Source organism: Lissotriton helveticus, chromosome 11, assembly GCF_964261635.1.
Source record: "Lissotriton helveticus chromosome 11, aLisHel1.1, whole genome shotgun sequence".
In the NCBI taxonomy this organism is placed as follows: domain Eukaryota; kingdom Metazoa; phylum Chordata; class Amphibia; order Caudata; family Salamandridae; genus Lissotriton; species Lissotriton helveticus.
Window position 1 is genome coordinate 1,042,432,177 of NC_136072.1, and position 21,916 is coordinate 1,042,454,092.

Genomic DNA, 21,916 nt, shown 5'->3' on the forward strand with positions numbered 1-21,916 from the left:
TCAGTAGAAACCAATTCAGAACAACAGACTGAAGTAATAGCATTGAAAATGGCGCTAGATAATGCGGATCGCGAATTCCCGACACTTATAGTGTCCGATTCATATTACTGCGTCAAATCATATAACAACGATTTGCAGAAATGGATTCAAAACGGTTACAAGTGCAACAATAAAGCAAAAACTGCTTTGGGAACAAATAGTTCTGTTACAAAAAGAACTACCAAAGACTCACGTGATACACTCACTGAGTCATCAGCGTGATGGCGTTCACGTTGCAGGGAATTCATTGGCTGAGACAGCCACAGCGGTAGCAACTAAATCGGCTTCCGTAGCTAGAAAAAAGCGTACAATAAAATACATTGACGGTGAAACAGTGCTGGCGGTGAAAACGTCATCAAAAGGCGACTGCTCAGCGCTACCGATCAACTATCCACTCAATTATACATACATAATTGATGCAAACTCCGTCCCTTTTGCTCGAATCCCTGGAGTGGGGGATAGAGTAATTCCAAACATGGACAGGAGAACTTTGTTAATTGCAGACTCACATATGGGTGAGGGTCTCAGACACCTCAAACTAAAAGATTCTCTGGAAGAATTACAATCAGTGTACTGGTGGCCAGGCATGAGCCTGCAGCATGACATTTTTGTAAAAAAATGCCCGGACTGCAACAGAGATCGCAGTGGCGAGAGAAACGGTATACTACCGTGGCGTTTCACTCCAGAAAGAATCAACAGTAAAAAGCAAAGCGTCCGATTAACATATACAGGCTAGTTTCCACTTATAATGTAGATCCCCAGCACTCGGCTGACGTCTGGACTGTTATACAAAGATTTGCGAGTCTAAATGGCATATACGCTAGGAGCATGCTACGTTTGACCAATGTTTTCACTTGAGCACTCAAGCTTGGGGGAAAGCTCGACCAAATGAGCATAGCACAGCGGGACTCTTCTCACTTCCTTCCTGAGGGATACGGGATGGTGTAAAGAAAAAACCAAGGCATAAAGCTATCTATAACGGAAAGGATATTAGGTTCGGGAGCTGGGTGGGTCAAACATCTAATAAGTGTCCAACGTAGTCTAAATAACTTGCCAAGAAATTCTCTGAAGGGATTCAGTCCGTACGAATTATTGTTTGGAACTAGGATGTTAGTCTTAGATCTTGACAGTCAGACTTCAGTGGTGAAGGAAAAAAGCTTTGATATCAAAGATCGTTTGGCTATTTTACAGGACTTAAACAAAACAAGAAAAGACCTGAGCAACATAAAATTGAAACAGCAGCCAACAACCACTGAAGAACCACCACCTGTCCCAGCAAGACCTGTCTGGATTCCAAAAGTCGGGGATCTAGTCAGAGAAAAGATCGCGGTAAAGAAGGAATTTGGGCCTTCTTACAGAAAAGCAGTTCCTGTCTTGTCTATCAACGGGACAAGATCAGTTGTACTACCGCCGCTTGCTGGTAAAAAGGAGAACCGAGTTGTATCCATCGACCTGGTAAAACCACAATCATGTGGCCGATAACAAACAGTAGGCCAAGTGGACTCCCGATAAGTAGCAGAACACCAAGGTTTGCTACAAATACAGAGGTCCAAACTAAGAGGCTAATCACATTCGAAACGCCTACAGAAAAACAACAAGGAATATGCAACAATGCATTGGAACTCAGACCTCTAACAACCCAAATAAAAACATTTAGTAGAGACACACCGACCTACAATGAAGTAACAAACGACCTGTCAGTGAATGGATAATACATGGGATAATTAATATTCCGATATCAACCTTCAGGTTTCAATACTGCCAAAAATATATACAGGCTGGCATGTACGAAAAATTGGGAAAAGGGTACATTAAGACAACATGGAACTTGCCCTATTCACATGCATGTGTCGATAATAAAGGACAGAAAGTGTTTCTTAGTGGCAATAATTGTGCGATGCCACTAAGCGGTACACTTCTGTGTAATGGAATTAGTTTGCATGGAGCCTGTGAAGGGAACTCAAATAACCTTTCATGTCACCAGCTAGGCACACCTGCAACAGAGATAGAACCATTTTTTCAAAGACTCTATAATGGGAGTTACATTCTAATTGTGGACCGCAGATGCTGTAGTCTTATGCCCGGGACTCCTTATCTCGTAACTACGACTGCGAAGGTCAAGTGCTGTGGACGCTTATTGTTCCCCAGCTCCTTTCCAGACAGGGAGGCAAGGGCATGGCCCAACTTGAAAATTACTTCTATTCGAATAGACACTTTAAGCAGAATGAAAACAGTGCTTCTTCAGACACCGACCAGACTCACGTCATCAAAAGAAACGTATGATCTCCTAGTCGCAAGGACGACTGCAGAGATTCACTCATTGTTATCAACTAATTCCCCCGTACATTTCGCAGAAATCCTGAATGAAATCTTAAATATTTCTGATACCAGTGGAGTCTCAAAAGTATTTAAGACAGTATTTTCGATGGCATTAACACCATTCAAAGCCATACTGGGTATTTTTCCAGATTTCGTCCATTCGATTTTTGGCGGACTTCCCCTCATTTTGGGACTAATTGCAGGAATTCTATTCTTAGTCCTTATATTTCGTTATGGCAAACCGTGTCACAGACAAAACACCTGCGACAAGGGAAGAAACAATCCGAGCCATTGGATACCGGGACCGGATATCAAAAATCCTGGGACTAACCCGGCTTAGAGACCTGAACATGACTTGGTTTCTTTCATTTCGACCAATGTGGCATCGATGTGTTTTACCTGTATTAAGGTGCTTGCTGTGCGGAGAAGAATGCGTGTTGGACACCTGTCTGACGCTACAATCGGATGCGCCAATGGATGCAGAAACATTGTTGGGTCCGATAACGGCTCATGCTTTGTGCTGCCCTCAACGGCTGCCAATCCTGATGACGGCATTCGTGGAGACTTCACCGCTACGATTAAGGGGTAGTGAAGTTCAAGATGAAAGCAGCATCGATCAGGTACGACCTTCTGTCAGCAATACTAATCAAAACGTCAATGGAGACAACCATGCACATGAATGCATGGTTACATCCTTTTCCGAGTTAGTGGAACTCTCCCAGGAAGCTGTTGACAGCTTTTTCGACAGTCTAAATGATATGATGTTCTCTCCAGAGCAGAAATAGAGACTTTTGAGCAAGCTAGCACACGGCGTTCCCTGAATTTGGCCTTCAACTTTAATAACAGAATACCATGAACGATTTCCCCTCCAGTTCACGGACAGCAATTTTTTCAGCAGCCCCAAAATATTTTTCGATTTTTCGGGACACTTATCTTCTGCTTAAAGTAAGAACTATTCTTAGAGAACTAAAATTTCTATTTTTAGAAACTTTATAGACATTAGCTGCTCGCTGGTATGTTCATAATAATTTTTATTCTGTGATGAAATGGTCTCGAACCTTTTTCTTCTGTATTAAGAGCCATTTCATGTGTAAATTCTCATATACCAATTAGCAATAATGTATACGTATGCGTGATTACTTTAGCATTATTCTACAGCTTGAGTGCATATAATACATGTGACTGTTTTTTCCGTATATTAGATAATTTCGAAATGCATTATATGTATTTTGGGGTGGTAAGGTATACACGATACTCTACAGTATGTTTTACTATGCCTAGATTCGTAAACATGGCCATAGTTAGCGTGGAGTGGGTGTGATGTATTCCTATAGGTTCTGTATCGATCCCCCTATTCCTGACCCTGTTCTGGTTAACAAGTTAACTAGCAGCCATCCCATGATGCAGAAACCGTTATCTGATGATGCCACACCACGGCACAGGAACGTGTTATCTGATTAAGTCATAACGCTTGCAATCTAATTAGACAAGCGATATTCCTCCAGCCCCTGATAAGGCATACGGAGTTCTCAAAACAAATCAAACCTATGACAACCTGGGAAAAACCCTGCGGCCATTGTTTTGATTTCATCGAGAACTTCAGCAAAAGAATGTGCTAACGACCAAGTCGTATGACATCCTTATTGACGTATCTATGTCCATCCTTACGTCAATCTCGGCACCTTACAGGTATAAATATTACCGGTATTGCCTTAAGCAAACACACGCGGTGGTGACGAGATCGGAGCAGCCAGACTTGCCGAAGCCCAGAGCAGAGCAGACCCCGCTGGCGCAGCCCCGCCTTCCTGACGCGCTGAGAACGAGACGCTGCTTTCTCCTGCCGAGAAATCCAGCTCCGGCGCTTCCGGGTAGCCCTCGCAGGCAGCCTGGAATATCGAGACCAGAGACGAGAGATACCATCCCTCATTCATCCTAAATTCCAGGTACAGAACTGAATAACCCCTCGCAGAGAATTCTTGAGTCAGTCACTTGGCAAAACAAACTTAACTTAAACTGCTACTTTCTATTCCCGCCCACGTATTAGGCTTAGGTCAGGTACACTGGGGTAGGCGTAGTTAGAAACAACAGTTGAGTACGATTAGTCAAATGTTCATATGTATATATCTATTTTATCAATTTTAAACCACCTTATGGCTTAGAAACCATATAAATGTTTTTACAGTATTATTTTATACTTCTGCTTTTATTGTATGCACTTTACTTAACCATAAGTATTGCGATAATATCGATCCATTTCTCTTGTATGAGAAAAGAGACTGATCAATAAATACCATCTTTTATTGAACACGCCCGTCTCTTCCTTTTCTCTACAATCTGGTGAGACTAAGAATGCACGTATTGACTGAGTAAAATAAGTTGTCTTTTGTTTTCACACGACTCTAGAGATACACTCTTGATTAGGGGAGAGCAAAGTTGTCATGTTCTATGGTTGTCAGAAACTAAATCCCTTCTTGTCTATCCAGGGAGGTTCAACTCCTCCTTGCCTATTCGAGAAAGTTTCTAGTGAACTCTGAGCTAGCTGGCAAACCCAAAACTTTAAGTCTAATATCGACAATAGAAGACCTAGTTAACGTCTGGTCTAAGCCTATACTATTGAAGGTATTATTCCAATGCGCAGAGCCTATTGGGATAATAGGAACTACACTACAGGGTCAGAACATATCTCCTAATCAAGACCTAATTCATCGCATGGTCCCTTATTTTATCCTTATCTCCTAGGGCCAGTAAGGTGTCCCTCCCCTCCACTGTGAAATGCTTCCACAAACATGCACCCCATTCCCTCTCAGGAATCATGTGCAGCTGCAAAGCTATATCGTAGACCTGATACCCTTTGGTATGTGTACCTTTACCTCTGAGTACACTGGAGATATGCTGCCACCATCTGTGCTGACAGAGCAATATTGGCTTCCAAATCTAGCTCTTTCAAGCTCAACTCCTGAGCTAAAAGAATATTATTTTCCTCCATGGCCAATTTATCCTTTTCCATTGCAAATTTCTGCTTGTCCACATCCACATTGAGTTTTGCCAGCTCCAACTGGAGCTTCCTTTCTCCCTGCCTGTCCTTCCACTCTGTTGACGACAGGCTTTTAGAAGAATCACTGCCAACTCTGGAGGGAGCTCTTCCACCATTCAGGCTGGCCCCTGCCCCACAGGCAATGCTGGCTCCTCCAGCCATTCCAGGTGCAGACTTTGTTCCTCCTCCTCCACAACATTGCTCCCATTTTCTGGGTACACAGCTGCACCCCTGACTGTTAACCAGGCCCCCAGCACCTTTTGCAGCTCCTTCTTTTTAGTGGGGCCTTTAAAACAACATTTGAGTTCCCTGCAGAACCGTTTGAGGTGGGACACTGTGTAGGTTTTCAATTTTCCCTGCACAAACTACAGTACTTCAGTTACATATGATGGCACTGCAGATTTGGACATGATTGTTACAAAAACTCTAAAGGTAGCCAAAGAGAAAAAAAGTTAAATAGTATATTGGTTCATATTGGTCTTAGATATGGAAGTGGTGCACACCAATCACTGTATGTAATGCACAAACACACGTCCTATCCCACTGCTGCCACCAGTGTTGGATATGGGGTCTCTAGTTGGCAGAGGTATGTACTCTGTCCAAGTAGGGACTCACACTCTAGTCAGGGTAAGTAGTACACAGTAAAAGTTTACATGTGCTCACCCACTGGTAGCTTGGCACAGAGCAGTCAGGCTAAACTAAAGAGGCAATCTGTAAATAATTAGTGCAGACACACAAATTAATACAGTGAAAGCACCACAAAGCACTTAACACCAGTTTAGCTAAATAGGAAGGATTTATCTGAGTAAAGCAAGACCAAAAAGACAAAAAATCCAACTTACACACGTCAAGATATGAATTTTGCAAGATTAATTAAAAAGTGCAGTGCTTAGAAGTAAATAGCTCCAACTCGGGCTATCTGGTTGCGCTTGACTGTGACAAATCCAAAAGTTCAGTCAGACTACGATGGAGCGCGGGACGGATACAGGAGTCACGCAGACTTACTCAGAGTATCTTGGATGGTTCCTGAGAGATGGGCAGCATTGAGGATTCGTTGATGTCAAGAGATCAGTGTGTCGATACCTCTGCGTCGAAGTTGAACTGCTCGACTGAAGGCAGTGCGTCAGCCAAAAGCCATTCAGGGCTGGGAATGCATTGGAGTCGGGATGGTGCACCACAGACATCGGTGATGTGGTGTCTGAGACTCACGCAGCAGCATTTCTTCTGAGTGCTGCAGCAAAGTCGGGGCTGTGTTGAAAGTCAAGGTCGTTTACCTCGCCATCTGGACATTCATATTTAGGGTAGGGGGCGTGGAACCTTCCTTCCTTGAGTCTCATAAATGGCCGAGGGATTCCATCCCATGAGGCCGTCTAACAAATTTAGGGGAGGGGGCGTGCGGACCACCCTACCCTCATAGAGGTTCTGGGGACCCCATCTCCCAGGGCCCACTTTTTAATTTAGGTGAGGTGGATTCAGCCCCCCCCACCTCCCAAGCAGTTCACCACCCCAGAGACCCCCATCCTCCGGGACTAGAAAAAAGCAGTGTTTTAGGGACCCCATCCGGCAGAATAATGCTGCTTCGTGCCTGGCTGAGTGTAGGCAGAGAATGCCTGCACTCTCAAGGAAAGGTAACACAACCTAGCCCCTGCCCAGCGGGAGCAGGAAAAAAGTTGCTGCTGCTCAGGCAAGAGCAAAGTAATGAAGTAGGCTCCTGACGGCACCCTGAATGGTTGCTTGCTGGGGAGCTGGCAGGGACTTAGGACTCCACCCGCGGATTCCAAATTGGCCAGTTGTTGTAGGTGCCCATGTTGGCACCGAAACTCCAACTTAAAAAAAAATGATGGCTCCTATCAACATTCCAGTACGGAATGAGTGCCAGCTGGGAAGCTAGCAGGTGCTACGTGACCTTTGTGCTTCCCCTGCAGCCCCATACAACATGGACAGTTTTGGGCACTGGGGATCGCACTGTAAAGAAAATGGTTAGCTCCCACTGGCACCTGGCATGGGTGCTAAATGGGCAGCCTGCTGAAGCCGCAAGGGAGGGGCTCCCTCAGCAGCTCCGAAATTTGTAATATTGTGGTTGCCCCAGGTAGACACCCAGGGAACCACTAAAAAAATAAACTTAAAAAAAAGAATAGAATAATAAATGAGCTGAAGGAGCCGCTCATTTATTAATCACTTCTCCAAGGAAGGATCACCCCATAATGCACTGCAAGGGCATTTTAGTACTATGTTTGGGTGATGGTGGTGCTGGGGCACCACCAAGCTTTTTTAATGTTGTGGAGGGCTGCAGGGACGGCAGTAACTCCCCAGCCACATACAAAAAAATGCAGTAAGTCTCTTCCGTCATTGAATCCATGACCCCAGGACAGCATACCATCGTTTTTTAAAGCACTCCAATCTGAAGCTGCATGCTCTCCATCTGGAGTTCAGGGACTCCTTGTGGTTAGTTCTATGGCTCCACTTTGTGGCTGGAAAAATGTTTTTAAAAAAAGACTCTAAGACGTTTAGTATTTTTTTAATACTTTATCGAAAATACTAATTGACAATCACTATTAGTAAACATTGCAATGTGTGAATGCAAACAATTCACAAATGATTATAGTTATTGGTTACTTTTTGATAAAGATAATCAGTCTGCTTTATATATTTTGATGTGCTGACCACTTGATAAAGTCATTGGCCTCCCTCTCTTTTATATTTTGGTGTTCTCGCCCTTTGACAAAGCCAGTATGTCTGCCTTACTTAAAATGACACCCTTTACATTGCATCCAACCCCACATTGTGCACAGTGAAGGACATCTTACTTTACATTAAAAATCATAGAAAGTCACTGAAAAAAACAAAAGAGTAAAGTGACGTTATAGTTAGAAATTGTAATAATATCTTACTTTACCTTAAAAAAATCCCCCAAAATTATGTGAATTAAAAAAACAATGGTTTAAGGGACATTATAGGTAGGTGAAAATGTCAGTTAAAATATACTGTTTTAAATGAACAAACCCTGAAATCTACCATTTATAGTTATCTCAAGTAACTATCAGTCGTGCCCTAAATTAACTATAACTCACGCCCTTGCCACACTTCTAATTACTTCCCATATTTACAGCAGCGGCTCCTCCGCTACGGCGGAGGAGCATCTCCTCCCTCCCCACCAAAATGTCAGGAAAGGAAAAATAAACCAACAGTCGTTTTATTTTTACTTTCCTGCATAGTCTTGGGGATGGGGCCTGGTGGTCACAGGCACTGAGGGGAGTAGTAGTGCATCCTATCAATGCACATGATGGTTTGCTCTCAAGCCGGCTAAACCATCATGCACAGTGAAAGCTCTCTCCAACCTAGCAATGCAGCTGGATTGGACAGAGCAGGCACAGACTGTCTGTCCTGGAGCGCAAATCGAGGGCTTTCAGGCCAATCCTCATGCTGCTGTCACGCACATGAGCTACTTCAGGATTGGCCGCAGGGCATTCTGGGAGAATGTGCCTTCCTGAAGAGGAGCAGAAGAGCGCAACGGGGACTGCTGCGGGTAATTATTATATTTTCTTTTATCCCTTGCAACCCCTAGTGACCCGTCCCACCCCTCCATCTGCTCCCCGCTCCTCCAGCATACCGGCCGCACCTGCATATTTCACCTCTCATGGGGTTCTATGACATAATTGAAAACATCACTGCAACATCTGAAAGATATAATTGTTGACAACACTGTGTGCAGGGGGCAAAATTATCTAGAGGGTGCACGGGGTGGTTACTGATACCTGCCCAGTGAGCCCGTAGAAACCCACAACGGCTGGGAATGGGAGTTGCTTAGGGTGTAGCCCCGTTCTCCACATGGCAGTTCAACACATTGGAAAATAGTGAATGCCTTATGAAGTGAAGAGGGTATGTACAGTCATAACGGTGTAGATCAAAATCGTATGGAGAAAATAGAATCATTTAGTGACCTACCGAAAGTGACGTACAAACATTTGAATTTGCATGCATCTAGAACTGTTGAGTGTGAACACTTACAGATTCGTGCATTAATCTGTCATATTAAGGAGTGAAGTTTGATCAAATTTGCACGAAACGTTATAATCAACGCATACATTTTGAAAATGGAGGATAGACAAGCCAAATGGAGGTTAGCCTCAAAACGTACCTTTAGTGAAACAGAAGAGATTGCAATGGGAAGTGAGAATTAAGATAAAAGCAATACGACACCTGCACAACTGATCAAAGATTTGGAGAAAGCTAGGAGGATGGAGTCGAAACAATGGCGGGGGATGGCTTCTCTCACTAAATACTTAGAGTGTAAGAGAAAACGTAGAGGTCTACGAATTATGCTCTTATCAAATATGAAGATATGGACGAGGGCTTGGTTAACGAATGGTGTGAGAACACAAATAATACTCCCTGAGATTAATGAGAACATTAACAAAACATGCTAAAAAGAAAATGGAGTAACAATCTGCCAAAGTGGAACTGAGCTGGAAAAGAGTAAGGATGATGCAGCAGTTGCTGTCGAAAATGGAGAAGACCGTACAATAATATGATGATGAGAAAATGGAAAGGAAAGGGAGAACGTTCTTCAGGGATAGATTAGATTATCATTATGGCTGCACTTACACCCTTGCTAAGAAATTTGATACCCTAAGGACCAAGGAGAGACTGGAGATACCTGCCAGCAGCGCGCCTTGTGAGTTAATTCAGCTCCGACCCTGGATTAATTGCAGATGAATCAGCCATCGAGAAGGGGGATTTTCACAGGGAGCTCTGTCTCCTGCTCATGACTACACACAGAAGAGGCAGTGCACAACGAAGCTTCAAAAGGGAAAATGTAGGATAAGGAGGGGCAAGGGGAAGATGGCGAGGCAAGAACAGAGGTGGGAAGTGGGAGCACTGCACACTGACCGTACTCCAGGAGCAAAGCCCCTGGTTGTAGATATTTTATGAACAAAACTCACCCAAAATCATCAGGAGCGGATACTCAACCTGTGGTTAACATTCTACCAATCCTCAGGCCCTAACTTCACAGACACAAGAATTGAATTGTATAAAAACGGCAGGAAATTAAGGCTTCATAAGTATTATCATATTATGCCAAATAAAGTAACCACTGACATCAGTATTAGATCTAAACCTTTTATGTTCAAGATTCCAGATGTATCTATCCTATAGGCTTTTCATGACCTTGCAGACGAGATCGCACAGGACTCTAATGACAATATGACTCACTCCGCTCTGTTGGTTCTGGACCCGAGCAAAGATTACAAGTAAAAACTTCATAGGCGGCTACCATAGAGGAAATTGGGTTTATTACTGATGCGCCAATGGAAAGCAGGTTTAAACATAAAGCCAAATTCTGCCCTCAATGGCCACAGGAAATAATAATTGATCTATTTCAGGAATTAGTGGTAGAAGGCTTGAAGATTTGAGAAGGAAATGGCACAACTATGATATTAAGACTAATTTCACACTGAAGGACTGGAAGGACATCTCAAGTTTGAAAAATAATACCTCGTTGATTATCAAGCCCTCAGACAAAGGGGGAAATATTGTACTGATGGACAAGGATGCATATTTAATGGAAGCAAAGAGGCAATTAAGTAATACAACCCACTATATCTGCCCTCCACAAAGTCCCACGAGGAAATTGAGGAGGACTATCACTTAAAATTGAAAATGTGGTATGATCACAATTTTTTAGAGTGGGATGAATATCAGTACCTATGAGTAGAACATGTGAGGGTTGCCACAATATATGTGAGTCATTGGGTGACATTCTAACATATAGTTTTTCAAACCTGGAGGAGAGAAACAGTTGTTACTGAACAACACTAAGGGCATTATCAGATGTAATTCCTGCAAAGTTTGCCGATATGGACTGAACCAAAGGACATATCAGACATTTGAGGGTCGTAGTATTACAGTTCATGACGGGATCACTTGTACTACAGACTACGTGGTATATGTATGAAATATGAGGGTAATAAGCAATATGTAGGTAGCACCATCAACAAGTTAAAAGTTAGAATTCTGCAGCAAATGCGGGTCATTAAAATGGTGACCAGAACTACACCAAGGCTTGCCGTTTCTAGCAGTACCACAAATGATCTATGGTAAGTTTTAAGCACTTGGAATTAAACATGTTAAGACCCACCAGTGAGGAGGGGATAGAGAATAGGAATTAAGGAGATAAGAATCACAAATGATCATGACACTAGGCACAGAGACCCCTTGGGGACATAACGGATGCAGAATTGCATGTTCATCTGTAGAACCTAGGAGAACAATGATCGTTGATCAGCAGTGTGAGTGAAGGATCTTGTCCTCTCTACTGCTATCCCTGCATAATGGTGTTGTGACTGTCCCTTTTAGATCTTAATCTTTTATGGAACTCAAATCTATTACCACAGGCTGCTGTATGTTGTTGGTTTGTCCATGTCCTTAATATATCTGAATCTCATGCCTCTTGATTCATTGCACCTCCCAATTTTATGAGTTATAAAAAAAACTTGATCATTAGGTTCTCCGTGTTGGACATTTTTACTCAGAATTAGGATGAGAAATCATATCTGTTGATATATTGTACCGTGAATATCTCAAATAGGCTAATTGCATATGTTGTAATTGACTATTGTGGTAATAACGCACGTCCCTTACCTCTACTAGATTAAATTAGCACGTCACTTTAGACTTATAGAAATGGCACAATATTTCTGGCATTAGTCACTTTTGAACACTGGATCAACATCAGCTGGTCTAGAATAATGTATACACAGGACACTTTACGACCATCAGGCTAATATAGACGAGTATCCATTATATAGTAGGGAATGGTCTATTGATCATCTTGAAGATTAGCTTATGTCACTTTAAGCATATTGTATTGCACATATGCATCAGCACTTTAGAGTTAGGGCAATTGAGGATAAATGCCTGATTCATGGAATGTAACATGTCCAATAGTGTATTGAACTTGAGTTGTAATATATACATCGCTTGGGGACATTTTTCAATATATATGACTCATTGTGCTGAAGAAATATATGTGACCTGTAATCTGGGGGACATGTGTAGAATGTGCATGTCATAAAATGCAGTGAACGTGAAAACCAAGTATGAATTATTCTAATGTATTAGCACTGGATTATGTTATTTTATGAATGTATACTATCGTAGACTAGTGCCATATCAACTAGCTCAGGCGATCTCAATTTATTGACCAGGATATCCATTGTATGGTAAGGAACAGACCTTTGAAAAACTTGAACATCCGCACATGTCACTTTAAGTATATTATATTAAATATATGCTTTAGCACTTTAAGGATGTTTATGGAGAAAGTATGTTTATCCTATCGATCATAAAGTGCAATATAATATTGAATTTGATTTGAAGTATCATTTTGAGATATGTGCAATATATAGTTTGTATTGTGTGGAAGGAAACTATATCTGACCTGAAGTTGGGGGACATGTGTGCAATGCACGTGCCACAAATTGTAGTGACTGTAATAATTTGGAATGTATTAGTACAATAATGTGGTATTGCATGAATGTGTAATACCATTTAAAATGAGTTGGTCTTGTGAACAAAAATTGAGGACACAATAAGCCTAAAATGTGACTCAGAAATGTGGTGTTTGAGAAAGGAATATGTGGTATAATCGTCTACACCATAACAGTAATGTCATGTTTCTCGGTTAGGCCCAGTGGGGATCACTGCCAGTTTACATATGCATGTTTTTCCTAAGTTGACTTCTCCTTTACACATTGACTTTTGACACACATTGACGTGTGTGACAGCGCAGTCGTTTTCATGAAACTACACTTGCTTACAAATTCCACTTCATAAGAACACTATCACGATACCTGGAACATACCGTACAAGGTCTGAACATACATTGTGCAAATGTGATTGATTGTTGTTCGACCACGCAGAAACGTAGCTATCTGTAGAACATAAACAATGGCGTCCTGACTATTTTCTCAGCTCGGAGCTAGGATTCTTTTTGTAATTAATAAACAAGCATGTCTGGGTTTAGGCGGAGCAATACTTGTTGTCATTGCGAGGTTCACTATATGCTGAAACCACAGCCCAGCTGCTTGCTAATCCCTCTGCGAAGAGGGATGTTTAACCTGTGACCAAGACCATGATCTACATACTTTCCCTTCAGGTAATGGGAGTTATATCTGTTGTATATGAATTTAGGACCCTAGTGTAATTTTCCTGATTCATGCCCATATATAGGTATAAATCACCCTATCCTTATATAGGCATAGAAATCATAACCATATTTAGACTTAGCCTATGCAGTCCAAATACGGCATGGCTACTTCCACTAGTTCTGAAAATCCACAACGATTTCTTGGAAAAACCCGCCTTCAGCAGACAGGGACTTCCCCTTGCTTGAATCATGATTTATCCAAGAAATCATGGAGTTTTCAAAGAGCTGAGTCTTTGATGACGTTATGATGTCCAACCTTACGTAAAACTGGGCACCTTCAAGGTATAAATATGCCCACACTTGCCCAGACAAGCACACGGTGGTTTGGAGCAGTTCGACTATCTACCTACACGACACAGCTCGCCGCAGCAAGTGCCGAAGGAAGCCGACCCTCCAGCAGACGCATTTAGAGAGACGCTGTCTTTTCTCTTGCCGAGAAATCCAGCTCCCGTGTTTCCAAGCTACCCTTGCAGGTTGTTGGGAAATCGAGTCCTGAGAGAGAGATACCAGACCTCCTTCATTCTAAAACCAAGGTACGGAGCGGATTATACCCGTAGAGAATTCTTGGATAGATTCTTGGCAAAAGAATACTGAAACTAAGCTACACCTCACTTACTTCTTCCCTCGTACTAGACTTAGGTTAGGTACACCGGGGTAGGCGTATTTTAGAAGCACCAGTTGAGTACTTTTAGTCTTTATTTATTAATGTATGTATTCTATGTATTTTATGGCTTAGAAACCATATCATGCTTTTACAGTATTATTTTATAATACTCTTCGTACTGTACGCATTGTACTTTGCAACCAGTATTACGATTGTAGCAGTTAATTTCTCCTGCATGAGACAGAAGACTGTTCAATAAATACTTTTTATTGAAAACTCCCGTCTCTAATTCTCTGCACCTCTGGTGAAACGAAGCATGCACGATTGACTAAGTGAAATAACTATCTATTGTTTCCGCGACTCTAGAGATATATTTCTTATTCTTGGGAAACAAAGTTGTCATGTTTATGCGGTTGTCTGAAACTAATCCCTTCTTGTTTATTCAAGAAAGTTTCTAGTGACCTCTGAGCTAGCTGGCACTCAATTAAGTCTAATATATTCGATAGAGACCTAGTAGACCTCAGTCCTACGTCAAATCTATAGTATATATTATTCCAATGCGCAGAGCCTATTGGGACTATAGGAACTACACTACAGATCAATCAATGGGGGATTCTTGACAGAACACCTACACACACTGTAGGCATCTAAGTTAGGGAACGCATAGCAGGAGTGTGCTATATACTATTTTCTTTGCTTGCATATTTAAATTGTTTTAGCAAGATGGTAGAACTGTTCATTCTGTTCACGGTTAACCACTCATCTGCTTCTGTCTATTGATCATTGCAGCACATATATTATATAGAAGAATCACAATGGTGAAAAAAATATTGATAACACCCATCTGCGTATTCCTTTTATATTTCTGTGAGAGAGAAAGCATGAGTGACTAAGAGACAGGGTTCTAGATCTGTTACCACTGTTCCTAGGGGATCAGGGATGTCATGTTCTGTGTTTGCCAAAGCCATTCGCTACCTGTCTAGGTTTAGGGGTGCTTATGGTCGCACTGTGAGCTAGCTGGCCTACAGGGCAACATATTCTGAGGGGGTGCACGGAATCAGTCTGGCACCATCCCAACTTTTATGTTGATCAACAAACGCACAGTTCCTACTGGAAAGTGGAAACTACATGACATGGCGATGTCAACGTTGTTAGATGGGGTCTTATTTAATGGATCGACTGAGTAGTTCTCTCGTACATTCTCAGAGACCTCTAATTACCTCCTAACCGGAGACATCCGTGGTGGTAGGCACTATCCTCCACAGCTGAGTATGTAAATTCTAATAATTGGATGTAGGTTATTCAAGCTTGACCTCGTCAAAGGATCTATTCCCATTGTTTTACCCTCTCTGTAATTCATTTAGACTAGTGTCTGTAGATAGAAGACTTAACATTGCTAAGAACTGCAGACATGCGCTTACTCAGAAATTGTTACAACATGTTCTGGCATTTGCTGATGGAGATGATATTTTCGTGGTTGAGGCTGAAGAAGCATATAGGACTCGGGTATTCTATTCCTGGGTTATATTCCCGGGTGCAACCAACACAACATGGTTATTTCACACCCACACAGAGCATGAGATACCAGAAAATTATACACCATAAGAAAAATAGTGATACCTCTAACATACCAAGAACACATATATTGGTTTAATATCACCCTACCACACATAACGGGAAACGTTAGACTTGATGTCCTTAGCAATGAGGGAGCGACATGGCTATTCTTAGCCATTTACTCACCAGATCTTTATGTTGATAATTTATCAGCCGCACAGGAGCGCACACTATACAAAGATTTAGTAACAGTATACAGATTCCTGACCCAGTTCGTTATGCGAACACTAACACTTAACTCTGTGTGAGTTGCCCAAGTTGATCAACCACAGATGACTACCTCTGACTTCAGCCCACAAACACTGAATGCTGTCATGGGAAAGGTTCCCATCAGACAGGAAGAGATTACATTCTGATTTGCACAAAAAAACAAATCCGCTTGAGGCAATATTTTCCCATATGGGCCCACAGGAAAAACTTCCCATCAAAAAACTTGCCCTTTTTTAAACTTCTCAATTTAATTTTGAAATCCTTACATGGGAACGGTCCAGGCTATCCTAAAAACACGATTCACCTATATATTCCTGCTTGCCACTTTAGATCCGGCGAATTACTACAGTTGGGTTCCAGATGTATTTGTGTGGTCAGGCATGGGGGCTGCTCCATTTCCTTCCTGACCCTCAACCCTGGAACCAACTACCCCAACAACTACGCTCTTGCCCAGACCTGCTTTAACCTAAAAAATCTCTAAACATGACTGTTCAATCTTTAATGTTATCAAGATCTGCGACTTGTGTTGAGCGCTCAAGTGCCTAGAGATCTCCTTTGAGAGGAGTTGTGCACTCGATAAATCTAAGTAACTTAACATAAATAAATCTATGTAACACTCGTCTGACTACATCATTAAACAAGAAGACAAACCTAAACCTTCCAAACCTCAATTAAAAAAGAAGAAGGTAGCCAGAGCTTAGGTTAGGCATGCCCTGGATAATGAGGACACTGCTTCTGAGTGGGGAATGAGCAGTGTTCATGCTGGGCAGCGCAGCAGAAGTAACAATTGTTTGCCAGAACCTGGTGGACTGTCTGGTGGGAGAAGAGCTGAGTGAGTATATCACAATGGAAACACCTGACAGTAGGGTAAGCGCCCCACATTGTTTATACAAAATACAACTCCAATTGGAGGGCAACGTACCTAAAAACATTAATGTTCTCTTTTCGGAGGACTTGACCCAAGGTTACAATATTCTTTTGGCTTAAAAGGATTGGCACCTGATTTCGTAATGGATTGCCCAAACAGAGAAATTGTAATTTTGCCAGCTTTTTCCGATCTCCTTCCACAATCAGTTAAACACTCATAAACCAGGGAGTGGGCGCTAGTGCTAGCTCCTGTGTTATACCACAACCATGTGTGGTGGGATGACAGTTCCCCTTACCATGAAATATCACTGAAGGCAATCTCAAAGACTATCTTATTACACATGAAACCAAAAAAACAAGTTAGGGGAATCCTCCAACAACTTGAATACCTAGTTGTAATAGAAAGTTGCACCTCATCAATGAATAAACCCTTGTTTCTTATAATGAAACCTAACCATATTGTCTAGTATTAGACTACAGACACCTAAACCCAGCTACTCACATGTTTGCAGTACAAAATGCACACAGTGCCACACTGATGAACAACATAAGGGCTGATTCCGATGTGGTTAGGAATGGCTCTGACCCTCAGTTGGAGCCATCCTAACCGCTTCGGAGATACCCGTTAGGATTCCTTTCTGACCGAGCTATTTTGATGGCTCGGTCGGAAAAGAATCCGGCTCAGAGAGCTCGACTGCCATCCGGGAAACCTTCAGTACTCCTCCGGCTCTTTCCAGCCTAGGTAGTACGATGGCAGTTTCCCACTGCCTTTCTATGCCGGCCTTTCCGACACAGAAAGGCATTGGAAAACTGCCCCGGAGTGGAGGGTTCGGTCGCATCCTATTTGCTGTTTTGGAACTGGCGATGAAGTAGTTAGTTTCCAGTTCCTGACCGATGTCGGACAGACTCTGGTCCGTCCGACAACGGAATCGGTCCCTTAGTGCTGAAGAAATACAAACCAAAACCAAAGGTGGTGATGGACGGAGCGTTGACAATACAAGCACTCACCCCCAGTCAACTGATCTGGGTTTAATCCATCACTGTTCTTTAGCCCACTCTGCCACCCCAGTTCAGACATGGCCATATGCAAATCAGTCTGACCCTGTGCCTCATGGGAACAGTGCAGCCCGAACTGCCAAGCCATGCCTTCCCTGGACCGGAAACAAGCTTCCGAGGACCAGTTTCTGACATTACAGCCGTCTTCAGCCCGGCTTGCTTGAATCCAGTGGCAAAGTGAGCAAGGGACTCACGTCTGAGCATACCCTGCCAACTTATTGCGAACAAAGCAAAACCAAAGGTGGTGATGGACGGAGCGTTGACAATACAAGCACTCACCCCCAGTCAACTGATCTGGGTTTAATCCATCACCGTACAAACAACACTTGATATCTCAAATTGATTTTTCTGCCAAAATATAGCACCTGGAATGACCGCATTCTTGGAGCTAGGCTTTCAGAGGCAATTCTGTCAATTGCACTAGGGGTATAACAATAGCCCCGGGCTGTTTTCAGCCAGAGTAACAGAACTACTTCAACATTTTGATGACCAGGCAATGCCCTATGTCGATGACATATATCTGACAGATGATGACCTTTTGGAACACTTGACAAGAGTAGATCGCAAAATTCTTGTGTTTGCTCACATGGGCTACAAATGTAATTAAAAAAAATTAAAAATTCCCCACCTCAATATCCTTTTTCTGGGATATGAGATGACAAGTGAAGGCAAAAGCCTTGCAACACACTTCTTATGGAAGTGTACGCTACTTCAACCTCAAACTACATTGAAAAGACTACAACCCATAAAGGGATTCCTACATTTTGGTAGAATATACATTCCAGATTATGCAGAATGGGTTAAACCGTTCTACGACTTTATACATCCAGACTATTCCAGTACACATTGGAATCAGGAACACACAAATATTTTACGTTCCATACAATCTGACGCAATAATTTCAAAACACTTACAAACACGTGTAAACACAACAAACTTGGTGATCCGCGTCATCACTGGTGCATCAGGATACACCTATGTCACGTTCAATAAAAGTGACACTGTACCGATTGCATATAAATCACATTTGTACACAAATGCTGAAATGCGTTTTGCACCTACAGGAAAAATAATGACAGCAGGACAGACTACTGTGGTGAGAGTGCGTGCCCTGGCTCATGGCAAATGCATTATTGTCTTTACACTGGTACTCACCTTAGAGGCCGTCAAAAGAGCAAGTGTTCCGAACTTTAAAGCATTACATCCACGATGAATTCAATGGGCTAACTCACTCACTGAAACAAATGTAGATCACAGATTCAACTCTACACTACAGACACAAGCTTTTCTGCAGTTCGAACAAGAATATTCTCTGCCTAATTAAATAATGCCTCTAGAACAATATTTGTATATCATATATACTGATGGTTCTGCCCAACCTGCCATAGTGACTAAACACCAATACTCAGCAGCGTGTGCAATTGTGAAAGGGCACTGTCGGGAATGTCAGCAGCTCAAGAAGGAAAATGCCACTAACCTTGGATATTGGCCAGCGGGGACGACGGCTGGTTGAGGAGCCTCCCTACTCCCCTGGGCGCAACCTCCCATAAAATAATAAACACTGATATGTAAGGGAGAACTCTGGGGAAAAGGGAAGTGGATAAAATAATAAACACTTCTGCAGGGATGGTTCCTTGTCTCTCTAAGTCTGGTCTAGGGCTCTGGATGTCTTCAACTAATCACTCCTCAGAAGACTACTGTATTCAAATAGAAGAAAGAGAAGTGTGAGAGGCAGTACAGGAAAAACCATACACACATACGTAACATGATATGTAGCTGTTCATACACTCACTCAATGCCCTGCAGCGATTCACTCATATTGTGAAGAGACACTAATCCTGAAGAGACCAATACATTAGCAAGTCCTAATTGAACACCAGGATCACGCGCGCTCCAAGTACAGGAAACAAAGCATAATATGAGATAAAGTCACGTGCTCTCAGTTCAGTAAAATAGATACCCGCTAGAGTTAGAACTTGTGAGCGAGTATACACCAACACATGTAGTGCACCCAACTGAGGAAGGGGAATCTCAGAGAGTGAAGCTGTGCACCTACCGTTGTTCGTATCACAGCGAGAGTGCAGGATGGTTGCTCGGTAATCGTGGGATTCTGCTTTGCAGACGCACCCAGCCACTGTTAGTGTTCACCGCGTGAGTGCTGAGGAAACGCACCAGGCTGCTGTTATAATTCACAGCATGAGTGCTTCCTGGGTGCAGGCGCTGATGGAAATCCAGTGCGGAAGAAAGAAAACAACCAAAGTTGCGGTTTTAAGGGAGGAGCGCTCCGGAGCCTCTCCCAGTAACCGGCTACGTTACCTGGGGGCTCCCTGCGCCGGGAGTAAGGAGGAAGACTTCAGGAGTGCTGGCAGTTTGAGAGCAATGCTGTGCTCAGCAAGGTGATTAGTCCGTGGGAACAGTCTGAAAAGCTGCGAAGAATATCGGGAACTCCAGCGGGGAATACCGTCTGCTTACTTCGGTACAAACAGGAAATCAGGCAAGATTGTCAAGCACCTCCTTCCGGAAGAGGAGGTGCTTTAAAGGGGCGGATTCCTCGAGGAAGTCTGATCAATTTTCCCCTGATGCGTCCCAAAGGCTTCTGGGAGGTGTAGTGCACTGGGCGCCTGATCCATGCAGTCCGGGTTACATGCACGCAGGGGAGGGAATCACTGTGCGTGGGTGCATTACCTGCCTTTCCTCCCTGTCCACATAGTGCGATTGCGACAGGCACATGCACAATGGAGTATTCCATCCTGAGAAAACCTACACACAGTCGCTTGGTAACTGCACTGCACAGTTGGCTGAACTAAAGGCTCTAATTCTGGCACTGGAGAATACAGATCCTCGATTCCCCTCACTCATAGTGTGCGATTCGTATCATTGCATCTAATCTTACAATGAATATCTACACTACTGGAGCCAGAATGGATGCAGAGACTCATGGGTTGCACAATAAAGCAGAAAATGCCGTCGGAACAGCTGGCAGGTTGTTTTCATAGCTTTGTGGCCATTGTTTGTCTGCTTGTTCTCCTCATTCCAGTGCTTCTACCTTCGCTTGGGTCCTCTTCTCCTCCTTATTCCACTTTTTATCCCTGCTTCTTTGTCGTTAACGATCTCAATGCCACTCTGAGTCACTTCAGGAACTTGCACTTGTCTCTCTCTTTGACAATCTTCATCCTCTCTTCCTCCTGGTGCTAGATTGGCAATAGCACTGCTGGTCTAGGAGGTCTCTCAACTCGTGGTGCAATCCCCAAGACTCTTTGTTCATAATAATAGACCAAAGACGCTTCTTCTGGATTGCTCACTCTTTTGGTATGTGAAGCGTGAATCCAGTTTGGAGCTCCAGCACATTTAACAGCAGTGTGCGTAGTTTGGATCAACTGGAAGGTGCCTTTCCATCTGGGCTTGAGACAAGTCTTCCAAATGTGCTTCTTGATCACGACCCAATCGCCAGCATTGAGGTTGTGGCACCGTTCTTGATGTAGGTCTGGTATAGCAGCTGAGACCTGATGAGAGACAGAATGATCCAGGTAAGCCAGTCCCTTGCAATATTCCAATACTATATTATCTGTGATATTCAGGAGGGCTTTTGTAGGAACAGCAGGTAATGTCATTGCACTGCCCAACCTTCTGTCTGGGATACTTCGAATGCACATCAACACCAAAGGTAAAGCATCTGGCCACTTCAGGGAGGTAGAAGCACAAACTTTCGCCAATCTGGAGTTGAAGGTACTGTTTATTTGTTCAACAGACCAGAGGCTTCTGGTCTGTAACTGCAATGTAATCTTTATTCAATCTGTAAGGCTGCACAAATCATCTTTATTACTTCATTGTTGAAGTGTGTTCCTCTATCTGATTTGAGAGAAATCAGCATGCCGAACCTAGGTATGAATTCATTTAGTAACAACTTGACTACGGGTAGACAGTCGTTTCTCCTAGTTGGGTAGGCTTCCACCCATCTTGA

General features: G+C 42.9%; 2 long non-coding RNA genes across 2 annotated transcripts in view; one reads left to right on the forward strand and one right to left on the reverse strand.

The window, feature by feature from the left end:
- Nucleotides 1-21,916, forward strand: part of LOC144792466 (uncharacterized) — a 144,001-nt gene that overhangs the window by 6,937 nt on the left and 115,148 nt on the right. The window lies entirely within an intron of this gene.
- Nucleotides 19,573-21,916, reverse strand: part of LOC144792469 (uncharacterized) — a 181,413-nt gene continuing 179,069 nt past the window's right edge. The window contains exon 3 of the long non-coding RNA XR_013602568.1: nucleotides 19,573-19,652. This is a non-coding gene — a long non-coding RNA (uncharacterized LOC144792469). The remainder of the gene's footprint in view (nucleotides 19,653-21,916) is intronic.